The sequence below is a fragment of the Delphinapterus leucas genome, chromosome 9 (assembly GCF_059928025.1).
Source record: "Delphinapterus leucas isolate spDelLeu-1000000601 "Yukka" chromosome 9, BTC_Dleu_Yukka2, whole genome shotgun sequence".
Lineage (NCBI taxonomy): Eukaryota > Metazoa > Chordata > Mammalia > Artiodactyla > Monodontidae > Delphinapterus > Delphinapterus leucas.
Genome location: NC_143137.1, coordinates 80,164,128 through 80,177,372, shown reverse-complemented (window position 1 = coordinate 80,177,372; position 13,245 = coordinate 80,164,128). Strand labels below are relative to the sequence as shown.

Below are 13,245 nucleotides of genomic sequence, written 5' to 3'. Positions count from 1 at the left end.
GTGATTCTATACACTAATAATGAACTATCAGAAAGAAGAATTAAGAAAACAATTCCATTTATAATTTCATCCCCCAGAAAACTCGGAATAAATTTAACCAAGGACTTGAAAGACCTGCACACTGAAAACTAAGACACTGATGAAAGAAACTGAAAGACACAAATCAATGGAAAGGTATCTCGTGCGTATGGGTGAAAATATTGTGAAAATGTCCATGCTACCCAAAGGAATGTACACATACATGTGACCACTACCAAAATTTCAATGACATTTCATAGAAACAAAACAAACAATCTTAACATTTGTGTGGAGCCACAAAAGATCCAGAAGAGCCAAAGCGACCCTGAGGAAGGAGAACCGGCTGGAGGCATCTCACTCTCTGATTTCACACTACATCACAAAGCTACAGTCCCAAAAATGTGTGGAATTGGCACAAAAACAGGCACACAGACCAGAGGAACAGAGCAGAGAGTCCAGGAATAAACCTACAGGTATGCGGTCAGTTAATTCACAAGAAAGGAGCCAAGAACATACACCAGGGAAAGGACAGTCCCCTCAATAAATGGTGCTGGGAAAACCAGACGCCACACGCCAAAGAACAACACTACAAAAGTGGCCCAAAACCCAGTTTTCCACATCAAGCCCTTCCTCTCCTGGCTCCTCTGAAGACAGACACCCTCAGTGGTCAGCCACACACAGGAACCTTCTCCCCACTTTTCCACACCTTTTCCCTCAGCGGCATCACCTCCTGGCAGGTCCTGAGGAGACCAGGCTCCTGTCAGAGAGAAATGGACCTCACGATGTCCCAAAGCTGAAGCCCCAGTGGGTCCTGAGGAGACCCCGGCTTCCGTTAGTGTGGACTCGACCCTGGGTTGTCCTGAAGCCTGGCCGTCAGCATGGACTCAGCCCCGCGTGTTCCTGAAGCCAAAGCCCCAGCGGGTCCTGAGGAGCCGGGGCTCCCGCCGGCTGCGCGGGGAGCCAAGTCCGCAGGCAAAATGCGCGTTCCTGCCGAGGGTCAGGAAGGCGGGCTCACGTTCCCTGCCAGCCAATGGAAACGTGCAGACCAAGCCACCTCCCAGTTCAGTGGAGGCCCCGCCCTTTAAGGGCACTTCTGCTGCATCCGATAAACTGTGAAAATTCAAACTGAAATAGTCAAGTATCCCATGACGTCTCCAAAATAGTTAAGGAGCAATTAACTGGAAACTGTATGAAATGAAATGACTGTAGACACAAACTTTAAAACTTATGCCAAACTCACTCAAATTTATTAACAGACATTTAAAATGTGAAACTATAAAAATTACAGAGATAAACATAGAAAATCTATATGACCTTGGGTTTGGTCTGGAGATCATGAGCTGTGAGCTTTAACACACAACACAAATGTCAATGCACAAAAGAAAAAAGTAATCTTATGGGCTTTATGAAATTAAAAATTTCTACTCTCAAAGACCTTATTCAGAAAATCAAGAGACAAGCCACAAATTGGGAGAAAAATATTTGCAAAACTTGTATCTGATAAAGGATTTGGACTCAAAATAGACAAAGACCTCTAAAACAACCCCGTAAAAAATAGGTTAGGATCTGAACAGACACCCAGCCAAAAAAGATATACAGATAGTAAAAGTCATACAAAAGCATGGTCAACATCATACACCGTTAGGGAATTACAAATTAAAATCATGAGATACCACAGCACACCTATTAGGACTGAGGCAGGAGATAGATGGGCTCCAGGATAGACATTTACAACTGGCCTCCTGTTCACACTTCCTGGGGTGAGAAGAAGATGGGCTGCAGGCCGGACATTCATTAGCAGCCCCCTGTTTACATTTCCTGAAGCAAGAGACAAACGGGCTCCAGGGCTACATGTTTATGACTGGACTCCTGTCTATATTTCGAGATCTGCACCTCGATACAAAAACCAGCAACAGAAACAGGGTAAGTAACCGGACATTGGACATTTTTATGGCAAGGACAGAGTGGGACTAAACCCTCTTAAAAGATCAAGAGGTCATACATTTCTCATCCTTGGGGCAAGGGAGACATTGCACATGTGCAGAAAGCCTCCTTGGGGGTCAAAAAGGAAGGGGCACCACACCAAAATAGGTGATGCTAAGGACGTCCCATAGGTCGCTCGGGCTGTAATCCATCTTGGAAAAAAGTTGCACACGCATGTTGGGGAGGGTCCTAGGGCAGGGCAGGTGCGGAAAAAGAAACCAGATAATTGGCCAGAGGTAAACAGAGACCCGGAAGAACTGCCCTATATAAGTGACTTAACCACCTCTTTACTGCGCTCCTTCTCATTGCGGGGATGCCCACACCCTTTCTCTCCGGGTGTGCATCTCTGCCTTGCTTCTGTCTTAACTAAACAAACTGTTTCTCTGTGTGCTCTCCCACCTGTTGTTGTGCTATGTCTCTAATAATAAACTTTGTACCTGTTTTTACAGTTTTGCCTCTGTAAGAAATGCATTTTTCACTGGGGCAAGAGCCAGGGTGTGTGGTGGCTAGCATTCCTAGTTTTCATCCAGGCTAGCCAGGTTCAATTCCTGGGCAGGGAATTAAGATCTCACTTCACACCACCACTCACTGCTGCCTCTCCAAAATCAGGACTGCCAAACTCAAAAAAAATAATGACAAGACCAATTGCTAGATGGTGAGGAACAACAGGAATTCCCCCTGCTTACTGGTGGGATGCATGTACAGCCACTTTGTAAGACAGTTTGTCACTTCTTTCCAAAGCTAAACAAGTCTCACCTTGGGATCCAACAATCGTGCTTTCAGTATTTAGACAACTGCTTTGAAAATCTATGTCCAAATGCAAACAAAGATGCAATAATGCACAGCAGCTCTACTCATAAATGGCTAAAAACCTGAGGAAATCAGAATGTCCTTCAATACATGAATGCATAAGCAAACTGGGGTACATCCATGTCAAGGTAAGTAGAATATGCCACCCCAAAATATGCCTCTCTGGCATAAGGTTTATTTCAGTCTGCTTAAAAAAAAAAAAAAAAGGAATCTCAGAAAACTGAGTAGAGATTTCCCTTTTGTGAAGGACATTTACAATATAGAAGTCTCTATTTATAAGGGTATGTCCCTCTTTGCACCAGAAAGAAGGATAATGAAATCTCAAGTAACTGTTATCAGTGAAGAAGTCCTGACTTAAATGTGCTAACAACCATACGTTTGTTTGCTGTGCTTTGCATGATAGCCTGCCGTAACTGGCTTCCCCCCTTCCCCAACATCTTTCTTCTGTTTTTAGCTGAAGATGGTATTTAAGGTGATGGCTTTGGTCATTTCAGGGAGTGAGTCAGTTTTCCTTGGTATCTCCCCTGTACACAGGAGGGTATACATGTTATTAAACTTCTGTTTTTCTCCTGGTAATCTGTCTTTTATCATTGGGGGGCGGGGGGCGTCTCAACCAAGAACCTAGAAAAGTAGAGGGAAAATTGTTTTTCCTCCCATACACGTGCAATGGAATACTACTCAGCAGTAGAAAGGAATGCACCAGCAACCTATGGAAACACATGGATAAACCTTCAGTATATACTGCTAAGTGAAAGGACCCAGTCTGAAGAGGCTGCACCCAGTATGACCCCATTTATGACACACTAGGAAAGACAAAGCTACATAGATGATAAGCATATCCTGGGGTGGGGGTTTGAAGTATTCCATGTGATACTCTAGGATGGATACCTGTCACTATACATTTGTCTATGCCCATAGATTTGTATAGCCCAAGGGGTCAATCATAATCTATTCAACTTTAGCTATTTAGGATGTAGGAGTGTCACAGAATGGAATACATAATGTGTCAGAATGTAACTGCATTAGAAATGTATGGAAGGGGCTTCTCTGGTGGCTCAGTGGTTAAGAATCCACCTGCCAATGCAGGGGACACAGTTTGAGCCCTGGTCCAGGAAGATCCCACATGCTGCAGAGCGACTAAGCCCGTGTGCCATAACTACTGGGCCTGCACACCACAACTACTGAAGCCCACGAGCCTAGAGCCCATGCTCTGCAACACGAGAAGCCACCACAACGAGAAGCCCATGCACCACAACGAAGAGTAGCTCCCGCTCGCCGCAACTAGAGAAAGCCCATGCACAGCAATGAAGACCCAATGCAACCCCTGCCCCAAAAAAGAAAGAAATGTATGGAAAAAACTCACAGTAGGGGTAAGGGACAGGGCAAAAGGTGCTGACCTAAGTAATCTTTGGAAATGAACAGAATCTGTAGACTAAAGGTAAAGTTGACCATGCATAAACAGTGGGCTTTATTTTATGAAGTTCTTTCCAGGGTGTAGTAGCTAACAATTCTGAAACCTCTGCACATGTAACCTGGAAAGGAGCAATGCATAGATAAATGGCAGATGGTGGGAACCAGGCTCCTTGGTGTGGGAGTGGGAAGTTACAAGTAAGCAAGGGGAGAGCCTCTGCCCTCATAATCCTGGATCTGGGCTTCCTGGGAGGATGCTGACCGGCCGGGGGAAACGCACAGATCTTCACGCTGGGAAGACCCTGCCGGCATAGGAACTTCACACGCCATCTTTCCACCCATACCTGCTGGAAACACTCAGTCCTGCATAATCAGTCAATTGTAGCTTTTAAGACATCCTCACCACTAGGCAGATAACAGAGCCTAAGGGTCTTGCTTACCCCTAAGCTGTCCCAGAATCCAGGCCCTGGAGGTGGAGCCAGATTGGGGGTTCCTGGGCCTCTGACCAGCAGGTGAGAGGAAGGAGGAAGACCGGTCCTGAGGACAGAGGTTCTCTGAAGTCTGTGATGCCTGGTGCCCCGATGGGATTCATTCCCTGTGGGGACATGGGCAGGGCCTGCAGTGGTTCTGTGTTCCACCTGGGCCCTTTGATGAAGCCACGGCAGCACTGGGCTCAGAAGTCTCCTGGCAGTGACTCAAACTCTGACACAGTGGTTTTACAAACGAACAAGAGAATGAAGCTGAGTCCCTGACGGCCACTCCTTTCTGGCTCTGAGGTGTTTCCATCAGGACCGCAGTCGTCACCAGCACGTAGTCTGCTGTGACCTACCTGCCCTCATTGGCCTTTCCTCTCCCTCCCTGTGATGATTCCCGTGACATTTCCAGCCTGGACCCCTCTCCCAGGCCAGACGCCTCTGTCCAGCCACTGCATCCCCATCCCACCTTGGGGGTTACCAGGCCCCTCAGAGGACTGTGATCCTGCAGCTCCCCACACCCAGGAGCAGCCCCACCTTCCCAGGTTGCCAAGCCCAGGCACCAGGTGTAACCGAGCAGGACCCTATGGGGCCTTCCCAGGACAGACCCCTCCCCCATATCCTCTTCTGTAGCTCCTCTCTGAAGTACCAGGATAACAGTATCTGATGTACGCTTTCTGAGTTGTTTACAGATGTTAAAACTACCACTAAGTGGAAGAAATTCACTACATGATGATCATGAACAGGTAGCCCCAGAGCTTCTGGTGCCTAGGAATTTACAATGTTAACTGCCCTGTTACCATCAGCCAGAGGGTTGTGCACCAGCTGATCACATACCCTGTGACCTCCCTTCTTAAACTGGCCTTTAAAATGCTTTGCTGAAATCCCTCAGGGAGTTCGAGGTTTTAGAGCAAAAGCCACCTGTCCTCCATGTATCAGCACTTTTACAATTAAAGCTCTACTTTCCTTCACCACAACCAGTGTCAGTAGATTGGCTTTACTGCGCTTGGGCAAGGGGACCCAAGTTTGGTTCAGTAACACTGGGGCCTCCCAGCCTCTCACTCTCCCTGTGCCCCAGTGACTGTCAGCTCCTCCTCCAGTCTGTGGCCAGTCTCCACACTATTTCACCTCTACACCCACAGCCCTGGCCCAAGCCCGATCCCTCCATCAGGCCCTGACAAACCTCGCTGCCCCCAAAGTGCATCTCACATCCCACCCCAAAGAGTGGTCTTTCTGAAGCATAAATTTCCCCACTTTTGCTGGGGTGTCTGGTGGGGGAGGCATCCATCATGGCCCTGAGAGTCCCTGGCATCCCCACTAGGCTGCTGGCTCCTGCATCCCCTGACAATGAGCATCTCAGCAGGATAAGCGACACGGCACAAAGCCCCAGAACTGCTCACCTCAGGACGGGGCTAGCAATGCCCTGCCACTGCATGATCAAAGAGAGCAGAGAAGGGTCCCCCAGCCGGGACACAAACGCTGCCCAGACTCTCCCTGAGCCATCGCATGATCCCCGTGGGACTTGAGGGAAGCAGGGACTGAGGCACATATTGGTTCCTAAGCAGGATGGTGTGGGCTCAGCCATGTCCCCCACAAATTCACATGTTGAATCCCTAAAACCCAGGACCCCAGGATGTGGCTGTATTTGGAGTCGGGGTTTTTAAAGAGGCGATCAAGGTAAAAATGAGGTCACTAGGGTGGATCCTAATCCAAAAAACTGATGTTCTACAAGAAGAGATTAGGACACAGATAGGCACAGGGGGAGACCATGTGAGGACATGGGAAGAAGATGGCTGTCTACATGCCAAGGAGAGAAGCCTGAGAAGAAACACCTTGATCTGAGACAGCATCCAGGACTGGGAGATGTCTGTTGTTTAAGCTGTCCTGTCTGTGGTATTAGTTACGGCAGCCCCAAATAGACCCACACACAGGATAACTCAGGGCCCAGACTGGACAGAGCTCACTCTCCATTCCCCTGTACATGTATTACAGGAGCCTCAGGAACTGAGGAGGGGGTCCCAGAGGGGAGGCACAAGATAGAAGATGTTAGGCATTAACACGACTGCATTCATGTTAAACGTGCCTGAACTACATTCACATGAGATGGTTTTTTCCTGTATGTACATCGGCACCTTTGGTCTGGACTGTGGATCTTTGGCTCCACCACCTCCACTGACAGCAATAGCCTGGGCCCCGACACCCACCTTCCCTGGACTTTCACAAGGAGGGGGACAGAGGCATCTTCAGCTTCGGCCCATTTTTGGGAGACACTTTGTTCCAGCAACAAACCTTTACTCTAAAAGCCAAGGTGCTTTGCAAACCCCGCCCCACCTGTCACATAAAGCCAGGCTTGATCTCATCACACTTTTCGCAAACCCCAGCTCGTGCTGAGACCACCTCTCAGGTGATGGTGCTTCAGAGCAGCCCCTTTAAAAGATCCCTGGAGTTCAGCTCTCTCAGCCCTGCCTTCAGTTTAAGAGAGAAGTTTCTTTGACAACCTTAAAAAATCTGCTCAGTTTCCTTAACAAACAAGCTTCACAATCTCTCAAACTCTTCTCCTTCAAACATTCCTACTCTAGGCTTGCTGCACCTAAAGTGACAGTGCTGTCATCACGTACCAGAAAGCGATTTCTCCAAGCCAGTAGTTATTGGTTACATAATGCTATTGATGAGGAAATCCCAGAAGAGCCAGCTTTGCAACGTAACCACTTCTGGACTTGGCACTGTGTCTCTTTCCACGGAAAGAGAGGAGTGGCTGTTTCCACGGGCCCCATGGTGGAAGAGCTCACTTTCTGATGAAGCCAGGCCTTGATCCTTTCCAGGTGATTCTAGAGTCCTCATCATCACCAGAACCCCCACCCACATGGCTGTTGTCTGTGCCAATTTGTTTGAGATCTTGGTAATCTCCTAAAATTAGGGTTATTTTATACACAGATAATGGGTTGAATGGTGACCCCAAAAGATGTGTCCCCCCAGAACACATCAACAGGACCATATGTCGGAAAAGGGTCTTCATATATGTAGTTAAGGATCTCGAGGTGAGGTCATTTTGGGTTAGGGTGGCCCCCAATCCAATGACAGCATCCTCCCAAGAGACAAAAGAGGAGAAAGCCAGACACAGGAGAAGCCACGTGAAGACAGACGCAGAGATGGGAGGGATACAGCCAAAAGCCTGGGGACGCATGGAGCCCCCAGAATCTGGATAAGGCAGGAAAAACCCTATCCTGGAGCCTCTGGAGGGACTTCAGTCCTACAACACCTTGATCTCAGATGTCTGATCTCCAGGACTGGGGGAGAATGAATTCCTGTTGTTTTAAACCACTCAGCTTGTGGTCATTTGTTAGAGAAGCCACAGAACAGTCACACAGACCCTGCTCTGTGGGATCCTGGAAATGTGGGTCTCACTAAAGGCAGACAGAGGCTGGATTATGGAACCCTTAAAGTCAGCATTGGGCCCCAAGAAATCCTAAAGAAGTGGCTGGACACCAGAGTGTTGAGGGGTCAAGTCGGAAGCCCTAAGGGTGCTGTCTGCACACGGCCTCCCCAGGTTCTTACACCTTTACGTGTGGGGGGTATTTCAATCCTGATTCAGGACCTTTAACAATACCATTCACACTGCTAATTAAGAACTCACCAGTGGAGATTGGTTCAAGATGGCAGAGTAGAAGGACGTGCGCTCACTCCCTCTTGCGAGAACACCGGAATCACAACTAACTGCTGAACAATCATCGACAGGAAGACACTGGAACTCACCAAATAAGATACCCCACATCCAAAGACAAAGGAGAAGCCACAATGAGACGGTAGGAGGGGCTCAATCACAATCAAATCAAATCCCGTAACTCCTGGGTGGGTGGCTCACAAACTGGAGAACACTTACACCACAGAAGTCCACCCACTGGAGTGAAGGTTCTGAGCCCTACATCACAGTTCCCGACCTGGGGTTCTGGCCACGGGAGGAGGAATTCCTAGAGGATCAGACTTAGAAGGCTAGTGGGATTTGATTGCAGGACTCTGACAGGACTGGGGGAAACAGAGACTCCACTCTTGGAGGGCACACACAAAGTAGTGTGCGCATCGGGACCCAGGGGAAGGAGCAGTGACCCCACAGAGACTGAACCAGACCTACCTGCTAGTGTTGGAGGGCCTCCTGGAGAGGCAGGGGGTGGCTGTGGCTCACCGTGGGGCCAAGGACACTGGCAGCAGAAGTTCTGGGAAGTACCCCTTGGAGTGAGCCCTCCCAGTGTCTGCCATTAGCCCCACCAAAGAGCCAGGTAGGCTCCAGTGCTGGATCGCTTCAGGCCAAACAACCAACAGGGAGGGAACCCAGCCCCACACATCAGCAGACAAGCAGAATAAGTTTTATTGAGCTCTGCCCACCAGAGCAACACCTAGCTCTACCCACCACCAGTCCCTCCCATCAGGAAGCTTGCACAAGCCTCTTAGATAGCCTCATCCACCAAAGGGCAGATAGCAGAAGCAAGAACTACAGTCCTGCAGCCTGTGGAAAAAAAACCACATTCACAGAAAGACAGACAAAATGAAAAGGCAGAGGACTTTGTACCAGATGAAGGAACAAGATAAAACCCCAGAAAAACAACTAAATGAGCTGGAGATAGGCAACCTTGAATAATGACAGTGAAGATGATCCAGGACTTTGGAAAAAGAATAGAGGCAAAGATCAAGAAGATGCAAGAAATGTTTAACAAAGACCTAGAAGAATTATTAAAGAACAAACAAACAGAGATGAACAATACAATAAGTGAAATGAAAATTACACTAGACGGAATCAATAGCAGAATAACTGAGGCAGAAGAACGGATAAGTGACCTGGAAAACAGAATCGTGGAATTCACTGCTGCAGAACAGAATAAAGAAAAAAGAATGAAAAGAAATTAAGACAGCCTAAGAGACCTCTGGGACAACATTAAATCCAACAACATTCCCATTATAGGGGTCCCAGAAGGATAAGAGAGAGAGAAAGGACACGAAAAAATATTTGAAGAGATTATAGTTGAAAACTTACCTAACATGGGAAAGGAAACAGCCACCCAAGTCCAGGAAGCATAGAGAGTCTCAGGCAGGATAAACCCAAGGAGAAACATACCGAGACACATAGTAATCAAATTGACAAAAATTAAAGACAAAGAAAAATTATTGAAAGCAACAAGGGAAAAACGACAAATAACATACAAGGGAACTCCCATAAGGTTAACAGCTGATTTCTCAGCAGAAACTCTACAAGCCAGAAGGGAGTAGCATGATATATTTGAAGTAATGAAAGGGAAGAACCTACAACCAAGACTACTCTACCCAGCAAGGATCTCATTCAGATTCGATGGAGAAATCAAAATTTTACAGACAAGCAAAAACAAGAAAATTCAGCACCACCAAACCAGCTCTACAACAAATGCTAAAGGAACTTCTCTAAGTAGGAAACACAAGAGAAGAAAAGGACCTACAAAAAGAAACCCGTAACAATTAAGAAAATGGTAATAGGAACATACATATGGATAATTACCTTAAACGTGAATGGATTAAATGCTCCAACCAAAAGACATAGGCTCGCTGGATGGATACAAAAAGAAGACCCATATATATGCTGTCTAGAAGAGACCCACTTCAGACGTAGGGACACATACATACTGAAAGTGAGGGGATAGAAAAAGATATTCCATGCAAATGGAAATCAAAAGAAAGCTGGAGTAGCAACACTCATATCAGAAAAAATAGACTGGGAACTGAGCCGACGCCCCGGGGGAGGAGAGGGGTGGGACAGGCATCGGGGCGGGACTCCGTCCTCCGCCCTGCCCAGCCCCGGAGAGAGAGAGCAGAGGATCTGGGCACCAGCCGAGGAGCCGGGCACTATCTCTACCTGCGGCGAGTTGCCACTACAGCTGCCGCCGGGCTACCCACCCCACACCGCCAGGGGGCCCAACGCAGCCTGCACCCGCGCAACAGATGCACGGCGGCCGCGGCCCCAAAGCCGGCGCCGCTGACATCAGGCCGACATCAGAGGGGATGCCGCGGCGGGGCGGGGGCTGGGACGGCGAAAGAGGGCGTTTTCGGAGCACGGCGCCGGGCTGGGGCCGCTGACGTCGGGCTCAGGTGCGCACGTGCGCGGCCCAGGTGGCGGCCTGCAGCGGGCCGCGGCGAGAGGGTGAGAGAGAGTCCGTGCTTTCTGAGAGAGCTGCGCCGTCCTCTGCCCCGCGGGGTCCCACCGCACCCGAGAGGATGGAGAGCCTCCCCCGACGCCCCAGCAGGGCCCGCGATCCCACGCTGGCCGGCCCTCGCTAGCTGCTCGAAATTTGCATTTTATCCGCCACCTAGGCCTTGTCTGCTGAGTCAGTGGCGTTGTGGTACCAAAGAAATGGAAGAAAAGGAGCGATGTGACCGACTCCGTTTGGTCCTCCTGCCTTGAGGCCTATTTGGCATTTGCAGAAAGGAAAATACAGCAAGAAAATCGTGTTTTTTTGGAAGGGGTAGAAGAGGAGGGTGGAAGAAGGAAAACAAGGTCTTAGATTTTATATGATTTTTTTAAACTTCTGCACTTCGACAGTGGTGGCAAAATACACTAAATCCAAAAGTTATCTTTGTTTTGAGAAGAGGGGGATTATTGTTCCTTTTGATTACAACCTTTTCTCCCCGTGACAAAGCATAAATCATGGACACCAGAGAATAAGGTAGACCTCAGGAATCCTGCAAAGACTGAGAAGCTTACATTCCTCCTCAGGAGGGAAGAGTGGGGTGTTTTTAGCCCTCTCTGGAACCTAAAACGAAAAACATGAGTTGCGTGCCATGGAAAGGAGACAAGGCTAAATCCGAATCATTGGAGGTGCCCCAGGCTGCACCCCTACAAATCTACCATGAGAAACAGCACAGGGAGCTTTGTGCTCTGCACGCCCTCAATAACGTGTTCCAGGACAGCAATGCCTTCACCCGGGACACGCTGCAAGAGATTTTCCAGAGGTTGTCTCCAAACACCATGGTGATGACCCCCCACAAGAAGAGCATGCTGGGAAATGGGAACTACGATGTGAACGTCATTATGGCAGCACTTCAAACCAAAGACTATGAAGCTGTTTGGTGGGACAAGCTCAAGGATGTCAGAGCCATTGCTCTCACTAACGTTATGGGCTTCATCATGAATCTGCCCTCCAGCCTGTGTTGGGGTCCACTGAAGTTGCCACTCAAAAGGCAGCACTGGATCTGTGTTCGAGAGGTGGGAGGTGCCTATTACAACCTCGACTCCAAACTGAAGACTCCCGCATGGATTGGAGGCAAGGGCAAGCTCAGGAAATTTCTAAAACATCTTTTGCGAGGAAAGAACTGTGAACTCCTGCTGGTGGTACCAGAAGAGGTGGAGGCCCATCAGAGTTGGAGGGCTGATGTGTAACACAGTTCTACCCAGCCTTCCCTCACCTCAAACCCTGAAATCCTCTGTGATGTGCTGTGGCCTCTACAGTGGGTCTGCCCTTGCCACGTCCCCAAACATCTCAACGGGTTTTCCCCCTCAGGTTTGACAGTGCAATAGGACAGACGTGTAGACTGTTACAGAACCAACCAGTGTTACTTGTTCTGGGAAAGGAAAGTGGGAGCTCTGTGTGCTTAGGGCAAGTTATGGAAGACTTTTGTTTTATTTAAGAGAGGAGAAAGAAAGGTGGGTCTTAGCTTATTTCCCCATTTCTCTGAGGACTTGGCAGAGGCTCTGCTAGAGTTCACTGCTACTCTGACTCACCTGGAGATGTTGCCTTCAATTCCCCTTTCCTGGCAACCAGTGGATCTGAAGACACAGTACAGGCAAAGCCCACGTTGACGGGTTTGAAGGACTTAGAGGAAAAAGGCCTCTTAGGAAACCATCTCCAAAACTGCAGCAGCAGTACAGCATGCTGTCTCCAACACTTAATGCAGCCCTTACCCCATTTTTAAGAGTGGTTTATGGCCATCCTTGGAGTTTTATAAGGGAAAGTTCTCTAATATTCCATGCCGGGCGGTTGAATCCTGCGACAGTCTAGTGTGACAGGGTGAGCTAGATACCTAAGAGGATGTGGCCAGAACCAGGCTGGGGAAGGCATGGGCAGCTTGTCCGCCTCACTCCATCATCATCCCTCCCACTTCACTGCATTGCATTGGTTTAGGAGGCTTTGGGGCACAAGATAGTCAAAAGGGCAGTTTTTCCAGCTGACCCACTCTGGCAAAAATCAGGAAAAAAATAAGACTGCCTTTGACATCAAATTCTACTGGTTTGAGACAGAGTTGGGCAAGGAAAGTATTGGGAAGATAAGCCTTCAGAAACTTGGAGCAGCTAGAATGGGTAGAAATCCTAGGCTTGGAGTCACTATAGTGACAAGAAGCAGAGCCCTCACATTGGGTGGACATGTGCATTACGCTTTGTCATCTCTCTGTAGCTTCCTTTACAGATCAACTGAGAATAGACCTGCCCCCTACCTCTTTAAATAGTTGTAGGCCACTATTCTCCCCGTAACTTGGGAAAACAAAAGGAGAAGTAAGGGTCATACTACACCGCCTGTAACCACAGGGGCTGTGGTTT

General features: G+C 48.5%; 1 pseudogene; it reads left to right on the top strand.

Annotated features, from left to right (window-relative positions):
• Nucleotides 1–11,065: 11,065 nt before the first annotated feature.
• On the top strand, nucleotides 11,066–12,120 carry LOC111168868 (josephin-1 pseudogene; annotated as a pseudogene).
• Nucleotides 12,121–13,245: the final 1,125 nt, after the last annotated feature.